The following is a 13,932-nucleotide window of genomic DNA, read 5'->3' as shown; positions in this document are numbered from 1 at the left end:
AGATAATGATTTTCAGTTCTGCCATGGCACATCTCGTAGCAACACAAGGTTGTTATTATAAATAGGTTAGTTTAATTCTCTTCCCTCTCTCAAATGTGAGGAACAGTTCATGGTCTATGCAAGCCAAGTTACAGGTTTGAATACAGATTCCAGAAGCTAAATGTACAGGTTTGCATAGAGATTCCAGAAGCTAAATCACTGTAACAAAGGGAACTGGAAATCAATTGCCAATGAAAGAAAAAAATTACAATTGAGGAAGGATAGGTCAAAGGAGGTCAATTATACCAAAACACTCCCTTAAACAGGACAAATCAGTACAGAAGAAATAGGTTTAATTGGAAATAGATTATTATACCACTATGTGGTTGGTAGCATTACTACAAAAAAATAGTAATAATTACCAACATTTTGGTATTTGTTTTACGGTAAAATAAATAAATAAATAATTAAGGAAGCAGTATGGAAATACTACATTTTGAATTTATATATTGAAAATAAACTGCTCATTGAGCAATATCTGGATTCTTTTTTTTTTAATTTTTTAAATATTTATTTATTTTTGAAGGAAAGAGAGATAGACCATCAGCGGTGGGGGAGGGGGAGGGAAGACGGAGAGAGACGGAGACACAGAATCCAAAATGGGCTCCAGGTTCTGTCAGTGCAGAACCTGATGCAGGGCTTGAATTCACAAACCGCGAGATCATGACCTGAGTTGAAGTTGGTCGCTTAACCAACTGAGCCACCCAGGTGCCCCAAGCAATATCTAGATTCTTAAAACTAGTTAAGGGCTGAGTCAACCCCAGGACCCAATTTTTTATTTCCCCACCATGCTTTCCATAAGTCAACCCTAGCCCTTAAAAAAAAAAGTCAAGCCAAATAAACTAAAATGCCAACAATAAAAGTTAAAATAGTCTCATCATCTCATTTTGCCTGCACTATTCGTTTTTCTGTATGTTTTTATCAAGAACATTATGAAGAGGTGCATACGCCATGGTATTAGCTTATACGAAGTTTATCAAGCTCATTTCACCACTGGGTGCATGAGCCTGGGTAATATCTAAGTGTCAGAACCTACAGAAAAGATGATCAGTGTGTAAATGTACCACCTTGGAAGTTGACACTTGTCTTCTGTGTAAAGATCTACTGGATTTGGAGAAGAGGCAACAATATGAAGAATCATGTCCACCACCGCTTGCTTTACTGTGAGTTGAAAGGAAGAAGAAACTCAGTTCCTGTGATACAAAATCATTGGAAAGCACTAAACCTTTTTTTTTTTTTAATCAAACATAAAGTATCAAGCAGGAAGGCATGGAAAGAAAAATCATCAATATACTTAACTGTAGCTTGTCTTACAGCCTCATTATTCCCCCCTTATTTTCTCTATGTTCTCCTTCTTTTACTGCCTTTTCCTCCCTTGCTTTCTTGAACCTCCTCTCTCAGTTGTATTCATTCTGCCATCTTTTCTTTTTGCCTTTGTCTCCCATTTCCTTTCTGTGTCTCTGGGAAGTTGAAAACAGAAGCTATGTGGTAAGATGGTTACATGTGTTTAACACCCATTTCTGAGTATTTTTATTTACTTACTTAATTAATTAAGAAAGAGAGAGAGAGGGAGAGAGAGAAGGAATCTTAAGCAGGCTCCAAACTCAGTGTGGAGCCCAATGCGGGGCTTGATCTCACAACCCTGGCATCATGACCTGAGCCTAAATCAAGTTGATTGCTCAACTGACTGAGCCACCCAGGGACCCTACTTTATTTTTAATGACATTTTAAAGTGAATTCAAATCCATGGTGGTCAGTTAGTCTACTTTAACCTGCACTGTACTTTATACTTATATTTTGTATGTGATATCTCATATTTATAATAGTTTTTATCTTAGCTATTTTGAGTTTGACTAAAAATATGAGCTTGAGATAAATTACAAATTTGATCATTATATAAGTCCTGTGAAAAATATATGTATTCTATATCAACAGGAAAATGATAATTCATCTCATATGTTCATATTAAAATAATGTATTTTGTACATGTATGTATATATACGAAGAGAGAAAAAGGATAATTAAATTAAAAATCTTGATTTAATTTTTAATGCTTTTTCTATAGAATACAATGTTTTTCTTTGTTAGAACATTTGACCACTAAATTTCCAGATTCAGAGCATAACATTTTGATTAATTGACATAGGTAAGAGACTGGCTTTTTAGCAAATACCATGTGGCAAGGCTAGACTAAACCTGGAGCCCAGACATTTTTCTCCCTGGCAATTATACTTACTTTGGATTGCCTATGTTTACCACTGAACTTAAAAATGTAATTAGTTAAATTGCTGTTAGTTTGGGGGATGAAAATTTGGGGAAACACAAAGTGTAAAAAAGCCATAATTACTCAAAGTTACTCAAGTGAATTTGTGGGAAAACAAAAAAAGTACAAAATCTCCAGGAAATTTCCATGCAATTTTAATTCACCTAATGTAGAAAAATCTACATCTACTGAAGATAAATGTCTTTAAATCCATGTCTCATTGGAGCTATATTTCTTTAATATCACAGAGTTCACAGTTGTTTTCTTTTCACTTAGGGAGTTCTGGTTTTCCCAACATACTGTGTCAAAGTGTGCACATTCTTTTTAGAGCCTGATAAATAGAGAGGCAATCTGTCATCTCTGATACTATCTATGATAGCAGAATCTGGGCAAATATTTAAATAAATACCCATGAGCAACACTGAGATTATGAGCTCTAGAAGGTATTTATAATTATCCTTTGGAATTTTCCAAGACAAAAAGGTGCTTTCCCACACTTATCTCATATAATTTTGAAAACACTCTGGAGTTTGGGGACCAAACTAAAGCAAAAATTCCCAGAGGTCATTCAGAGAGTTTACCTTAAAGCTAGCAGTTGAATCTGGGCCTACCCAGATATCCTTCTTACTAAATGCTATGTGTGCCTGGGCTCTGATAGCTCCTTCCAGCTTCTATCACTGTCCTTTTCTGGTCATGGAATGTTCATGGAATACCAGTGCCAGAAGATGAAATACCTTGGGGGTCATCTAGGTCAGGTCCTACACCTTTCATTTTTTTATGGAAAAAGAAATTGATCCCCAGAGAAGTGGAAGATTCCATCAGAGTTAATAAATTCTAGACCCAAGAATAGAGTTCTCACTTTTGCTTTGAGATCATTGCTTTATTTTCAATTTAGCAGAATGTTTCTGCTTATTTAATTTTCCAGTGGACCTTCCCAACACACTACTCAAAATGTAATCTGTGTATTTTCACATACTTCTCATTTTAATTTGTTGTTAGTCACTTTTATCTTTAATTAGTTGTGTGATAGAGTGGCAATTTGTATGTAACAGTTGCCATTTCATTGCAGTGTAGCCTTTATTTCCTTTTTTGACTCAAGGGTTTACCCATGACTGAACCCAGGGCATTTGTTCAAACAGATGGCAAAATGATATAGTCAAAAAGGGCCATGGTGGTAAGGCATACTTGTAGATTTTTCACAAATATCGTGTCTGAGATATCAAAATTTAATTAAGAACATTGAACAAAATTCTCTACGGATGTTCCCCCTTAATTATAATAAATTGCATGACAACCAATGTTGAATATTATTTCCTTATCATAGAAATAAAGAGTAATACATTAACATAATGTTTCAAAGATCAAGTATTATTTCACAAAAACATATATTTTAATACTAAAGGTGTCTTTTTAACTTATTTTTTGGCCTATTCTTGGTATAAAACTCCAACTAGTCTTTACAGGGTTTTAATAATGTAAGCAATCAGTATAGATGGTGATTGGAGTATAATTATAGTATTTTATGGTTTACATAGAAGCTTTGTTTGTGTGGTCTCAATTGAGGTTCATTATAGCCTTCGAATTGATAGGTCTGTTATTGTTATATTATGAAAATTAGCATTTAGTGATGTTAAATTATTTACTTAGCCACAAAATGAGTTAATGGTATAATGTGAGATTTAACCATGTTGTCCAACCGTAACCGAACTAATGTGAGTTGGCTCTTTGGTGAGTCACAGAAGCTACACTAGGTGACTTGTTGCACAAAGAAAACTTTATCTGCAGCAAATAAAAAGATCATGGGAGAATAGCTTCCAAAGCTGTGACTCCCCAAGAGAGGGTGAATGGGTACCCTTTGTTTAAGGTTAGGATGAATATTTAGTTAGGAAGCCTTGTCATCATATGTAGAGGAGGAAATAATGTTCTGTATGAGCCTTAAGGATACATGCCTATACATACATTGGATGTTACATAAATGAGGCTGAGTCTCCTCCTTGGGCAGAGATTTTAGTATTGTAACAAAGTAAAGGCAATTGTGGGTCATTCCAGTTGTCATTCCAATGTTCACCTGAGCAGGTGTGAGGTGAGTCAGGGGTTTATCTCAAATGGTCTGGATGGTCTAGGCCAATGGGAAGTCTTGTCAGGGCTGTCGCTGTCATGTGAGGGGTGGTTTCAAGTTTCATTTGCCTGGTTTTGAGGTAAGCCAGAAAGAAGAGCTTAAGGAAAAATGTAAGACAAAGGTTAATGAGCATAAGCAGGTGAGCAGTAAAAGTCAGGTCTTGGGGTTTAGCTGGTGATACAACTCCAATTTAGTCAATCAGAAAACAAATATTTCTTGAGCATTTCCATATGTCAGACATTGTTCTAGGTAGTAGATATGGAATAGCAAATAATATGGTCTCGCCTACAGGTCTACAATCTTCTGGGTGAAAATAAAGGTATTAACCAAAAGCAAAAAAACAGACATACAATAAACAAATTTCAGATACTACTTATGTGTAAAAAACCCATGATAATACATCAGTGCTTGGAGGCAGGGGCAAAGTAATTGCTTTGGAAAGGGTGAATACAGAAAGCCTGAGAAGGTATCATTGAAGACAAGCTGTGAGAAGGAATCAACTAGGTAATAACTCTGGGAAAGTGCTCCAAGCACAGAGACAGGAGATGGGGATGCTCATGGTGTGTCAAAGGAAATGACAAGGGTAGTGTGGAGAGATGAAGATGGTGATGTGAGCAAAGATGAGATTGTGTAAGATCTCACATACTGTGTTGAATGGTTTAAAATATTTTATAGGTTCAGTGGGAAACCATTAGAGAATTTTGAGTACAGGGAGATGGGATAAAATTTGCTATTTAGAAAGATCACTCAGCTGTAGTGTATGGGGGGGATATCTTGGGGCAGGAGGCAATATTGAGGGCACAGAGAAAATGGTTAGGAGGTTACAGAAATAGTACAGTGAGACAGGATGGTGCCTTGGACTGGAAGTGGGGAATGATTAAGACAGTGAGGAATGTTAGGATGTGGTATGCATTTTGAATTAGATTGACAGGATGGGATGTGGAGGGTGAAAGAAAGAGAAGAATCAGGTATAATTTTGGAGGCTCTTGTTCTGAGCAAATAGGTATATAGTGGTGCCATTTTCTGAAAGATGTATTGTGAGGAATAGTAATTCAACAAATACTTATTGGGTGCATATTATCAGTCCATGATTATTCTTAGCACTGGAAATACAGCTGTGAAGGCAACAGAATAAGTCCCTGTCTTCTCGAAGCTAGATTTCCTGGGCTGTGGGGAAGGAGACAATAAATAAATAATACATACCAGATGGTGATAATTGCTATGAAGACACATTTAACTTTACAAAGAAAATTGAAGTCTTAAAGTAGGTTTACTCTTTCCTATTTTTGGGGGGTGGTCTCAGCAGGAAGGTGATGTTTGTAGAAAGACCTAAAGATCGTGAAGGAGTAAGCCATGCCAATATTTATTGGATATCCATTGCATATATGAATTGAACAGCTAGATATTCAAGTCTATGTTTTAAAACAAAAGAGGTTGAGGGGCACCTGGGTGACTCAGTCAGTTAAGCATCCAACTTCGTCTCAGGTCATGATCTCACAGCTCATGAGTTCAAGGCCCGCATCCGGCTCTGTGCTGAGAACTCAGAGCCTGGAGCCTGCTTCAGATTCTGTGTCTCCAGCTCTCTCTGCCCCTCCAGCCCTCTCTGCTTCTCCCCCACTCATACTCTCTCTCTCTCTCTGTCAAAAATAAATAAACATTAAAACAAAGGTTGAAGATCAAGATATGAATTTGGAAATCGTAGTGTACAGCTGTATTTAATGGCATAGAATTTATGGGAAAAGATGAGGCCTCAGATATAGAGCTTGGCTTTGGGACATCAACACAGAGGTCAACATAGAGGTCATATGAGGGAGGATAATCTGGGAAAGGCAGATAAAGGGAGAGGAAGAGAAGGGGGAAGAGAAAGAGAAAAAGAGAGAAAAGTTTCAAGTATGAAGAAAAATTAGACTATGGTCACAGAATTGAAGAATAAAAGTGTTGGAAAAAGGAGAGAGAAACCAACTCTGTCAATTGTTGAGAGAAGAATCACAGTAAGATGAGGGCAGAAAAAATGGCCATTGGCTTTGACAAGATTCAGGTTATTGGTTACCCTGAACAAAGCCAATTTAATGAAATAATGAGGATGGTAGCTCAACTGCAGTGGATTGAGAAGAAAATGTGATCTAAGGAAGTGAAAACAATAGTCTAGACAAGTATTGGGAAGAATTTTCTATGAAGGAGATCCAAGATACACAGATGTGGCTGAAAGCTCTCATGGGATCAAAAAAGGCTTTTTGTTTGCTTGTTTTTATGAGGGAGATATCAGTACATAATTCTAATCTGAAAAATGACCCAGCATAGAGAGAAAAACGTGATGTGGGAGAGAAAGAGGATAAATCAAAAGCAATATTATTTTAAAGGCGGGGAAAGATAGGATCTAGGGCACAAGGGGAAGTAACAGACTTGGCTAGGAAAAGGGACCCTAATTCCATTAGAAGAGGATAGAAAGCAGAATTTGTGTGTGCATGGTTGATGGTAGTTTCAGAAAATTGGTAGCAGGAGGACAGGATTGGCTTTGGAAAGGATTTTATCCTTTTCAATGAAATATGAGTTGGAAGTTTTTGACAACTGTATGTAGGAGGCATCTGAGCTTTAGAGATTTAAGGAAATCAAGGTGTTAACTCGTTTCAGAGAGGAAAGTGAATTTACTAGAACACCATTGGATGCCCATTAGTATGGATACAAATTTATAGTGAGTCCAGTCAGTAAGTATCCGCAATTTATCCAGGGTTTTTAGCTGCTTGGAGACAGCTGCATCAAGTAAGCAGATAGTTGAGTTTAACTAGGGTTAGGGTTTTCCCAGTCCAGTATGATGAAAGAATTTTTAAAGAAGAGTCATTACAGTTTTGGACCATGGAATCTGTGCTTGATGGGGGAAAGGTAGGGACTTAGAAGGGGGATATGGATAATAATAATTTAAAAAGTAGCAGAGTCAGTATATTGGAACTAGCTTAGGGAGATAGGACATAAGACTATAAGTAATTATCAAAGGATGAAGATTTGTGAGGGTAGTTTAGGTAAAGAGGAGGAAAAGACTGTTGGTCCTGAAGAGTCCAAGCACTGAGAGGCCAGGGTGTTACATGGCTATCTGTGAATGATAAAGTCATAAGACCAGTGAATGGAGTAGCAGACTCCATTGATGAGAGAGATTTTGAGAGTTTGGTAGATGGCATATCATGGTATAGTGAGAGTGGTAAGCACTCTGATATGTGCTTCAAAAAAGAAGCAGTTTTGAAAGAAGATTAAAGTAGTTTGGGAGTGACAATGAGGGAACTATGATAAGACTTATTCAGTGTCTGTACTGTAAGGACCATAGGGAGTGTAATTTATGTCTGTGTTTGAGAGAGAAGCAGGAAGAAATTTATTCAGGCAAGAGCCAAATTTCATTTAGAGCAATAAGGGGTAGGAAATTTCAGAGGAGGGATTGTGGGATGTGGGAACAACAGACTAGGAGTTCCAGAAGCCACAAGGGAAACATTTGGGAAGATGGAGGAGGGTGAGAGATGACATAATGCTGTTATAGAAGCATAGGGGACTGGCATCCATGTGATAATCCTTGAGACTTGGGCTGGACTCATGATGAGGGGGAAGAATATTGTGAGCCCTGCTACGTCTGGCCCAGAGCATGTGGCAACTGAAGATTTTTGATGGCTGACTCAGTCTACAGTTGGAAGTTCAGGGAAACTGGAATCACATGAGATAAAAGCCTTCAGTTATTAATCCCACCTATTTAATCCAATTCTATTATTTTCCTTTCCACTTAGTTGGGTCTCTTAAATTATAATATTTTTTCAAAGCTCCTATTTGATATGTGAGTGTATCATGTGCTATACGGGATACAAGAAAAGAAAATTTGCTCCCAGTTCTTGTGAAAAGGCACAGAACAAGGAAAGGAAAACAACTAGAGAAAATAAATAATGGTTGATTTATATGATACAAAATGTACATTTCTATTAGGAGGAAATGTATAAGATAGGCTAAAAGAATGCTACTTGGAGACTGTAAGCTGAATAATGCCTGGAAGAGATTTTACTTTGGTGGAAAATAGAGTAGAGGGTATTTTGGTCTGCTTCTTATAGTTGCAACAAATGGAAAAAATTCAAGCTAATTCAATTTATTATGAAGCTTCCCTTGGGAAAATAAATGGCTTCTCATGGAAATTTGGGAAGAGAAGTCACACCAAGGTCTCAATAAACCTAGAGTTTGTGGGGCGTCTGGGTGGCTCAGTCAGTTAAGCGTCCGACTTTGTCTCAGGCCATGATCTCAGGGCTTGTAGGTTTGAGTCCCCCATCAGACTCTGCGCTGACAACTCAGAGCCTGGAGCCTGCTTTGGATCCTGTCTCTCTCTCTCTCTCTCTCTCTCTCCCCCCCTCCCTCGCTTGTGCTCTGTCTCTCTCTGTCTCTCAAAAATAAATAAATGTTAAAAAGAAAAATTGAAATTACAAAACCTAGAGCTTGATAGGAAGGGTATGGATTTCTTGGAATCTTGAAAACTCAAAATTTGTAGTTAATGGATTTTGTCCTTGAAGACTTTGCAGTTATGACTTGGCCATAGTCTAGGAGTTTTGGTCCTCCTGTCTCTCAGCTTTCTAATTGTGAATTCTTTACTTTCAACTGCAGTCAACAGAGAGAATCTGATTAACTCTCATGTCATACCAAGTGATTCAACATCCCATATATTAACTGCCTCTAATTAGGAACAGTCTTACCTCAGAGGGCTATATGAGCAAACAGGTGATGACTGCCATCCCTAACTACTACATTATTCTAGGCCACAGGGGAACATGAGCAAATGCCTGAAACTATTTATATTTTTGGATTGAGGATTGATCATCAGCATTCTGAATTCATGTATATTTAGTCTTCTGATTGTAATTTGTATTGCATAATGCTATGTTCCATTTTGGCTTATACTCTTGAACTCTTTGAACTTTGAACTCTCTTGAACTCTGAACCACAGGAAGGGAAATGACTTAATAAAATAGTTCTGAGGATTGTCTTATTACTTTTTTTGCAGCCTGTTAACTACTTGGTGTGGGGACATACAGGAAGCATATTTGGTAAGAAATTTATAACTTACTACTAAAATATGCTTCTGTTCCTAGAATTATGCCAAGTGAATGGACCAGATTGTCTTTTACTAATGTAATGAGTGTACCCATTAGTACAGCTATACCTCCGCAAGTCTGAGGATAAGATAATTTGAGGAAGAGAGGTTTCGGGATACTCATATTTGGCTTTGTTTAAGCCTTATTTTCCTTCCCCTTAGAAAACTCAATTAAACATCTTTTACCAAACAGCCTGCTGCTTCTTACTTGTATAAACTTTTAATCCAATATTATAGAAATAAAAAGTTTCCATAAACGTTGCAAATAAAATTAAAACTTAAGAAATATCAACCAATGTTTTTTATGGCTAAAATCTCTTGTAAAATCATGCAAAACTAGGACAGACACTCACAGTCTTCATTCTTCTTTTCGATAGGTCCCAAGGACACAAATGCTTTCTTCTTCTTTTGTAAATGCTACCTTATCTTCTAGCTCCTTGGAGTTTCCTTCTGCCCTGAAAAATTGAGCTCAAAAATGCAATCAGTCACCATAGTTTCTTTGATATTTGTTGTTCTCAAGGATAATCAGGAAGGCTGTGAATAACAACAAAAAGTCACCAGTCACTACACATAACAACTACAAAATTGCAAACACAGGGAATCGCAAACCTTTCAAATTTCTTCCAATTGTAGTTCCTAACCTGAATCTAAATTGGTAATTCAAACTTCCATGGATTTGTATTTTTAGTTGTTTAATCTTTGGGACAGGACTTACCAAAAATCTCTTCTCACATTCTATCCTTCTCTGCTGACAGAATGGAACAGGTGGAATACTATCATTTTGGTTCAAGGGGACAAATAAGAATTTTCAAAGGCCACCAGATTAACTGACACGACTGCACTAGATGCTGGCCTTGCTCAAGTAAAATATTTGGTGCATTTCCTCCTAACTTTCACAATGATTGTTTCCTGTTTCCTGTTCCAATACAAAAGTCCTTATGGCCTTCCTTGTTCCCAGCTCCACGAGCCCAGCTCCTTGTCCTTCCTAAGACTGAGACCCTATACTAGTCTCCTCCACTGAGATGTCCTTCTTAGTCAGTCTAATGCCATTCTTTTCCAGGCCTGGGGTTAGTTAGAAAAAAATCGCCCACTCCATTGATCTCCATCATATATTATAGAACAGAGAAATCTAGGAAGCTGATAAAGAAGAAAAATATGACAATAATTTTGTTTTCTCTCTTCCATATCTGATCACCAGCACTGGCCACAGCATTGCTTCAGGCTTTTCAACTTCAAGTTTACATTCACAGGGTCATGTTTACTGTTCTTTCTATAGAGTATCTGAGTGTGAGTTGCGGTAGAGGGTGAGAATACAGATGATTTTTTCTTTTTAGGGGAGTTACTTGTTCTAATAGAGGCTCACAAATCAGGCTAGGGACAGGTTAAAGAGAAACAAATCACTCCAATATGGGCTACACAACTGACTTTATCAGTTGTAGCTTTCAAGGAAATCTATGAAATATTATTGGTATCTAAAAACAAAGCAAGAAATTGTATGTGACTGTTTACAAAATAAATGGGGTCATTTTTCACAACCCGACATTTATACCAGGTACTTTTTCAACAGAAATGTATCAATAGCAGAGAAAGGGAGCGAGGAGGGAGGGAGAGAGAATGAACAGTGAAGATTAGTGTGATAAATATGAAACTAAATCTACTTTCAAGACAGTAGATTTGAAATTCTTGAACACTGGCTGGAGTTTCGTGTTTTCCACATAAATTAAATGGCTTATCTAAGACAGTGCACCCTACTTTTGGCTACATCTTACACAGAATAGAATTGGATTTTGAATTTATAGGAAATGGGTTCCTTTCTCATCTCTAATGCAGATACTTTTAGGCTCTGATAAGAAAGCAACTGAATTTTATTTCATCAGATAGTTTAAGGATAACATTCAAGAATGGAAAAGCTGGACTACACTAATATCATTTTAATGAATAGCAGAACATTCAAATTAAAAATAATCTGTGGCAAAAGAGTTGACGTTATTTCTATTTCTATTACATCAAAATCTAGAGAAACTATTCAGTACTAACACAATGTCAGGGTAAAAATGTGTACCCTAAAGGTACAAATAAATTACTCTTCTTTTTAAATTATTTTTTCCATATTACCAAAAAGGTAAAACATCCTAAATCACACCATTTTACAATTATACAAAAAAGTGAAAAAATTCCCAAATATTTCCTCCAAAATCATTTCCAACATAACCAGTGTTAGGACATCAGCATACTTCCTTGGTTTTCCTGTGCTTTTTCTCACTCTCTTTCTCACACTTTTACCTTACCTTAATTCCATACTGTTTTAATACTTTCAAGTATTTACTTTTGATCAAAAAAGATATAAAATGTATATGTTATCTCTCACTGCTTATGCAAATAATTATATCATAAGCAAACAGTCAGAAACAATGATAACTCCCAGAGTTTTAAAAGTTCATGCTTAGACAGCTGGCTAACTACTCTTTGGTCTATGAATTTCAGTTCCTCACTGTAAGGTAAAAGGGGGTGAAAACCAGAGCTACCAACTTCATTTCTTGGGAAGTGAATACATGCTAAAGGTATACTTATTTGAAACTTATCTGGGGTGGATAAAGGCATTCACTCCTATGTCTTGTAAGACCAAGAGTTTGTAGATATCTTATTTATCTGAATCTACTAATCTACAGAAAGGTTGACTTCTTGGGGATGGGAAAAGAGACTGGAACTATGTTAATATATTAAACAACGATACACAAGTGTATTTTTGATCAATTTGAATGGCCTCAACAATGCACAGATCACAAAGTCAACAGAACCCCAAACAGAAGAATCTGGATTGTGAGTCCACATTTAGCAAAAAGTCCTGTTGATATAAGGACCTAAATGATTTTGAAACTCATTCCAGTTGGGGACTGTGGGGGTATTTGCATGAGCTGGGATCAATGACGAAATACGTGAACTCAGAAACAGCTACAACATTTGGGGATTCCTGCATCTTTGCTGTGGAGTATTCCCTGACTGAGCAGAATAAATGAACACAATAGTTGGCAAATATTCATCTCACCATATAATAATACTGATGCCTGGGTAAATCAGGAGGTATTCTCTAGCAGAGGGGACGGTGGCAACTGTGACACTTCAAGTCAAGGAAACTCGTGGCTGCATGGAGCTGCCCTCTCAGTGGGTGCCTGGGTCATGAGAACCTGCCTTGGCCATGTTCTCATGTAGCAAGTGGGAGAGCTCTGTCATTAACTACCAAGAGATGTTAAAGCATGTATGCCTTTGCTACAGGACCTTTCCCCAAACTGAGTGTCACGCAGAAAGTATGGTGATACAGTAATGGATCAGGAGTAGGGTTTTAGCTCCAAGGTGGCACCTTGACTAAGAAGTCAAACCAGGCTGAGGAGCAGCACCAATAGCAGGAGGAGGCAAAAGGCCAGAACTGATGAGACACAGTTTGTGAGCACCCTTGAGAATCCTCAAAGACGTTTGAAGAGGTGCTTTCCATTAGTAGGCAAATAAGGGTTTGGAGCTCACGATTTTAGTACTAACAGATATTAGTGTTAATATTTCTATATTGCATTTGCTCTGTTTTGAGTGTGTTGGCGGAGGGGATGTCTCCCATTATCACCCAAGATGAGTCTAGAACAAGTTTTTCATAGACAATAAATTGGAAATTATTTTTCCAAATCACTGTGGCTATTCCTCATCTATGCATATCATCAGATTATGATTTTTACCTTCTAGCTGTTTTAGGTAGCTAAAGCTTATTTAGTAAAATCACAAAAATTTATTTTCAACAAGTGGAGTTACTATTCAATTAACATTTTCTTTGGTTTCTTCCTTTAAAAAACATTGTCAGAGTTTGTTTTTGTTTGCTTACTTTAATTTTTGCTGTAGAAGTGATTGGCTTGGTCGGCTTAGAAAAATGTAAAGATAAAGGAAAGCATAAAGAAGAAAATAAGCATAACTCACAATTCTACAATTAATTTCTTCTATAATTCACATAGCTGGTGATCAGGGTGTGTCAAACCTGAGAATTCTTCTATTACTTACTCCGTTTTCGACCCATCTAAGAAAGTAATTAATGTCCCTAGTTCCTTTTATCTCAGATTTTCTAACTCGAAACTAACCTGACTATTCATAATCTCCCAAAAATAAAATGCCATGCCCATGAGAATTATTCTTCCTGGTTCTTGACTTGATGAATTGGCAGAATGATTTCATGGTAGAGTAATAATGAACAATATGATGTCACCAAAATGTACAGAATTTGGTAGCAATAATATTGGTAGCTAACATATTTTCTACTTGATATGTGTCAGGCCCCATTCCAGGAGTTTTACATGTATTATCTTATTTGTTCTTCACAAAAGCCCTGTGAGTGGATGCTATTATTATTTCTACTTTACAAATGAGGAA

The 13,932-nt window shown here is 37.0% G+C and overlaps 1 long non-coding RNA gene across 1 annotated transcript; it reads right to left on the bottom strand.

Annotated features, from left to right (window-relative positions):
- Positions 1-4,348: 4,348 nt before the first annotated feature.
- LOC122201918 lies at positions 4,349-13,690 on the bottom strand. Its single transcript, XR_006194375.1, has 3 exons — positions 13,486-13,690; positions 9,882-10,062; positions 4,349-4,518 (listed from the first exon to the last, which is right to left on the bottom strand). It is a non-coding gene; the product is annotated as an uncharacterized LOC122201918 (long non-coding RNA).
- Between the last annotated feature and the right edge of the window lie 242 nt (positions 13,691-13,932).

The sequence above is a fragment of the Panthera leo genome, chromosome A1, assembly GCF_018350215.1.
Source record: "Panthera leo isolate Ple1 chromosome A1, P.leo_Ple1_pat1.1, whole genome shotgun sequence".
NCBI classification, from domain to species: domain Eukaryota; kingdom Metazoa; phylum Chordata; class Mammalia; order Carnivora; family Felidae; genus Panthera; species Panthera leo.
The sequence above is the reverse complement of the archived record's forward strand: the minus strand, read 5'-3'. Positions and strand labels throughout refer to the sequence as shown.